The following is a 5,851-nucleotide window of genomic DNA, read 5'->3' as shown; positions in this document are numbered from 1 at the left end:
AGAGAGAAAGAGAGAGAGAGAGAGAGAGAGAGAGAGAGAGAGAGAGAGAGAGAGAGAGAGAGAGAAAGAGAGAAAGACTGTCTCACAAAAATCAGAAACCCGGTTCAGTCCATCTCAATGTCCCCAACCACATTGGTACAGCAAAGATTTCCCTATACACACACAGCTACAACCCAGTCAGCGCCTCACCCCAAGTCCGTTCCCACAATCTGTGCCAAGAGACCTTTCCTCCACCCTTGTCTCTCCTGGATGTCCCTCCCTAGGCGGTATTGTCACAAAGTGTGGAAGGGCTCTCTCCCTCCTGTGTCACAGCAGCTGAGGCCAAGCTAGGCCGAAGCCAGGAGCCAGGAACAAGATGAAATCGGTGTTCCCATACGGCAAGGCCAGTGTGTCTGCTGACAGGCTGTTGAGCGTGTGTGCGGTGCCACAATGCCAGTATCCCCCACTGTCTTGCTTTCACTTTCTGTTCTCTAGTTTTATTTTTATTTATTTATTTGGCCTTGAGGTTGACTTATTTTCATTGGGAAGGCAGATTTGCAGAGAGAAGGAGAGACAGACGGACAGAAAGATTTCCATCCGCCGGTGCACTCCCCAAATGGCCACAACCACGGCCGGAGCTGACTGGATCCGATCCGAATCCAGGCGCTGGGAGTTTCTTCCAGGCCTCCCACACAGGTGCAGGGTCCCGTACACTTGGACCACCCTCCGCTGTTTTCCCAGGGCACAAACAGGGAGCTAGATCAGAAGTGGAGCCACAGGGACATGAAAGTGGAGGAAAAGCCAGTGAAGCTATTCTGCAGCGCCCTTGCGTCTGCCTGTCCTTCCTGTGAGCTCTTGCAAGACCCAAGAAGTTCCTCAGGGACAGAAAGGATGTGCCATGGAAACAGGTTAGGGATGTGAAAGGAGAGAGAGGAAAAGAGGGGGAGAGAGAGAGAGAGAGAGAGAGAGAGAGAGAGAGAGAGATTGAAATTGAGTTAGTGAGAATGTGACAACAATTCAGTCTTCTCTGTTCCCCATTTGCAGGTAAGGTCCAGATGAGGAAAAGGAGAAAGGGAGCAGCCAGGCTGGGATTGGGCCTCTTCGCCTCTCTCTCTCTCTCTCTCTCTCTCTCTCTCTCTCTATCCCAGGAGGGGGCATCACACAGCTTTCTCTTTCCAATTTGTGAGCAGAAGTGGTTGCACGCTGAGTGGTTCCTGGCCAGGATCCAGAACATGGAGGGAGAAGTAGGTGTCAGGTAAGGCCACCTGTGAGGCCTTCACGTCGGCATAGTGGCCTTTCATTCCCAATCCACCAGAGAAATCCTCGGGCAGGAAGGGCACAGGCCAGCCCATATGTCCTCCTGCTCTGCCGTCCTCAAGTCCCCTTGACTTGTCCGCAGAGCCGACCGCACACAACACCCACAACTCAGGCACAGGTGCCCCAGTCTCTCCCTCAGAGCACCCTTTCCCTTCAGTTCCGCAGAATAAGAGATGGTGAGCTGACCCTCCAACTCTTCCGCCTCCACACCCCACCCACCCACCCACCCACGGTCCATCAAAGACAAGGGGTTGGTTGGTTGGTTGGTTAGTTGGTTGGTTGGGTCCGGCCGGCATGTTAGCCTAGTGACTAAATCCTAAAGAAAAGAAAGATAGATGTGAACGCAGAGAAGAGCTGCCTTCCAAAACACACATATAATTAGCCAGGCCGGGTTGGGTGGGGCGCAAGCCAGGCTGGATTGAACTGTGAACTGGCTAGCACCCCACAGTTCGCAGGAGGGCTGGGGATGGACCAGGCCAGGCTAGGTTGCCGTACCCCAGCCCAATGGCGATAGCTGGGACTGGTGGTGGGCCATCTCAGATTGTGCCACAGCACCCACTGGCGCACGCAAGAACCGGGGGTGGTGCGGTGGGGGTGGTGGAGAGGGAGCGTGAGAACCGGAATCAAGTTAGGGCGCTGCACCCAGTCAGGCAAAAAGAGAGCCAAAATGGCTGGGCGGGTGGGTGGGTGCGTTGCGGGCGGGCGGGCGGGCGGGCGGGCCAGCCGGATTAGGCCACAACACCCAGCTGTCAGCAAAGCGCCGGGACTGCCTGGGTGAAAAAATTACATCAGGCAGGCCGGCCGGACCGCATTAGCCCCCAGACGGTCCCAAGATCTGGGGCTGGGAGCCCGCCAGCCTGCTAGGGGAACGCCAGGCAGGCAGGCAGGCAGGCAGGCAGGCAGGCAGGCACTCCTCCTGTCAGCTAGGCCGTAGCTCCCGTCGGAGAGCACGTTAAGGCCTGCCTGAACTAAAACAGCAAGCTACCCATAGATCATCAGGCCGTATGTGCCAAACATACAAGGCCTGGGCCAGAGATGTCGACAGCGTGCATCTCCCCGGACCAGACAAGAAGACGAGGGGAAGGCAAGAGTTGTTGCTTGGGCCAGGCGTGTGCGGTTGCCTAGTGGCTCCATTTCTCGGCCTGTACGTGCCGAGATCCCATACGGGTGCCGGTTCGAGTCCCAGCTGCCCCACTTCCGTCCAGCTCCCTGCCTGTGGCCTGGAAAAGCGGTCGAGGATGGCACAAAGCCTTCGGTATCGGCAGCCGCCTGTGTGGCGGAGACCGACCGGGAAGAAGCTCCCGGCTCCTGGTTTTGGTTCTGCTCAGCCCCGACCACTTGGGGAGGGAACCAGCCAGCGGGCAGGAGATATTTCTTTCTGTCTCTCCTTCTCTCAGCAACACCCCTCCCAACCACACACACACACACACACACACACACACACACACACACCCCTCCCAACCACACACACACACACACACTCACACACACAGACACGCGCACGCGCGCACAGGGTCCTCCTGACTGGCGTGTGGCTGCCGGCTCCACCTCAGGATCCTTCACCGTCCAACAATAAGAACCAGATTGGGTTGAAGAACAGTCAGGAAACACCACTGTTCCTGCTAGGACAGGAGGTGGACTGAACAGGGCTGGCTCATGGACCCACTGGTATGCGTGAAACCTGGCACTGGGAGAGTTTCTGATGGAGGAGCCTGGGCAACTCCTCTGGCAGGACACAGTCCCTGCAGGTAAGCGCAAGCAGCACAAATAGGAAACAGCCCAGAACAGGCTATGGAAATTATCCCACTGGTATACACATGGCATGGATTGGGGGCAAGACCAGGCTGAACCTGTTCACATCACCCGCTGGTGAGTCCGAGCGCCAGAACAGAGTGTGGGTCGAGCCAGGTTCGGTTGCGACACATACTAGTACACAATAAGGAATGCCAAGGTGAGGTGAGCCGTACCAGATGTGGTTGCAGCGCCCAAACAGCACATGTGATAGTCAGGGGGAGGAGGCAAAGCTGACAGGGGAATGTGGGCTCCCCTGCTGGACAACTACTTCCCGACTAGGCTGCAGCTCCAACCGGTCTGCGTGAGGACCGAATATGAAGCGGGCAGGATCGAACCGGACTACGACACCCGTCGGTTCACGAGGAAGACAGGCCTGGAAACAGAACGAACCCGGCAATCCCAACGACCAGCATGATCATAAGCCGATCGGTGTGACGGACGGTGTTGGACTGTGTACTAGCAGACTCGCGCAGAAATCAGGCCTGTGATCATCTCAGATGAAGTTTCTTTGGAGAGAGATCCCTCCAACTGAACTGCTGATCTTAGAACCCCAACCATGAAGAGACTGTCAGCCAGTGGATTCTGAATAGGGTTCATTGCGATTGGAACTGAGACATTGGCAGCAGTCCAGAACTGATGAACTATCAGAACTGTATGAGCAGGAGCCTCAGAGCGTGCCTCCCGTTGGGGATCTGGGATGGGTGGGAGGTTGGGTGGGGCTTTTCCCTTTTTTTTTTTTTTTTTTTTTTTTCCCCTGACCCCAGATACAGGGTAAAATGATATTGATGTGGAAACAATGGTATTTCCCACTTTCACCCTGTAGCCCTTGACACTCTGTTCCCTAATCAACCAAGTAAGATTATTAAAAAATAATTTTTAAAAAAAGGTATATCAGGTTTTACAATTTCATTAATTTTTATGAATGGGTAGTATTCTATAGTGTTTGTGTGCCACATTTTCTTTATTCTGTCACCCGCTGATGGGTATCTGTGTTGATCCCGTATCTGGCTATTGTGAATTGAGCTGTGATAGCTGTAAGGGTGCAAATAACTCTCTCATATGCATTTTCATTTGGATAAAATCATAGGGCTGCGACGCTGGTTCGTATGCAGACTTTTAGATACCATTTGTTTTTTATCCAATTGGGAAACATGAGATATTTTAATGAAATTATAACTGGATAAGAAATGAGTTTTATGAAGCATGGTGGCCACTTGGGGAGTGAACCAGCCAGCGGGCAGGAGATATTTCTTTCTGTCTCTCCTTCTCTCTATATATATATCTGAGTTTCAATAAAAATAAAATGGATGGATGGATGGATGGATGGATGGATGGATGGAGGAATTGTTTTTTCTGAACAGGCACCGACTGTGAGATGTAAGTAAGGCTCTGGACTGCTGTGTCCTGGTCGCTCGGTCCAACGCCGATCCAAGCAGAGAACCGGGCCTGGCACGGGGCACAGGCCTAGTATATTCCTGCAACCCCTCCCACCGCCCCTCCACCCCCGCCCCGCGCACCTGCACAAGGACAGGTAAGGGGTTCCTCTCTGTGTTTTGAGTAATCAGTTCAGCTAGATCGTTCTATTGAGAGGGAGGGATGCTTGATGTTGAGCAGTTCTGCTTGTTTGAGTGACAGAAGTACACGCACAGGTTAATAACACGCGTTCACATAGTTAAGGTGATGGATGGAAGAGTGAATCAATAATGCCGATGGAAAGGCCACATCAGAAGGGAGCCGTTCCTGAGAACCACTCATGGTCTGCCCCATGCGAGTCAGAAAGCAGCGGCCAGATCCCACTTTGCACTTCCAGAGCGAGCGAAGGGGAGTGACCGACTGTGGCTGACCTTTGCCCCAGTCGGAGAGGCAGATCCTTTCACTGACAAACGCCTGAGGGCAGGTATGGCTCTGGGTGGAGCGGAGAGAAAGTGAAGCCTTTGGCAGACAACGGGACTTTGAACCAACCATTTGCATTTCAATGAAGGCAATGAATGAGGCCTCTTGGAATTGAATGAGAGGTTGCGTCCCTCAAGCCAGTGGCTTCCGAAACGAAGGCTGCTGCTTTCTTGGGGCACACCCCCCACACACACACACAGAGGCTCATTCTGACGAGGAGGCGGGGTGCGGGTGCCCTGCCTGCCCCATGCTTCTCCTTACATGTCCCTGGACCCTGGACCCTGGCTCTGGCTCTAGCTCTGGCCTGGGAAAGGAGATGTGGATTGGGGAGGTGACTTGCAAGACGTACACACAAGACCCACCCACCATCAGTGAAACACAGCTTCTCTCCCTCCTTCCTTCCCTGGGGCTTGTGGGGGAGGGGAGGGTGGTATCAGGCAGGGAGGCACTTTTTGTTTTGGCTTGGCTTTTCTCCTCTTGGGTGTCACTGGTGCACCCCAGCGTATTCCATCACCAAGCCACTTTCCGATGTGTTTCGCTTCCCTCACAGTGGTTCATTAGCCAGCACCCACTGATAGGAGAGGACTGCTTTTTACTTGACAGCATCCTAGTGCAGGGATCAAAGGGGTCAGAGAAAGTAGAGAGAGCAAAGGAAAAAGGAAAAAGTTGGGTTGTTCGGGACTCCTTAGAGAAGAATTCATGTTGTGCCACCCACGTGTGCGAAGATTTGTCAAAGTCCCCCCCCCCCCATGCCCCTTTCCTCCTTCCCCCCCCCCCCCCCCCCCCCGCTCAACCACCACCAAGCCATCACTCAGCAGGCTGGCTTCCAAGTAAATCAAATACATGCTTTAAGTGTTTGTTTTCTCTC

The sequence above is a fragment of the Ochotona princeps genome, unplaced genomic scaffold (assembly GCF_030435755.1).
Source record: "Ochotona princeps isolate mOchPri1 unplaced genomic scaffold, mOchPri1.hap1 HAP1_SCAFFOLD_1072, whole genome shotgun sequence".
NCBI lineage: Eukaryota > Metazoa > Chordata > Mammalia > Lagomorpha > Ochotonidae > Ochotona > Ochotona princeps.
Note: the sequence above shows the minus strand (reverse complement) of the source record.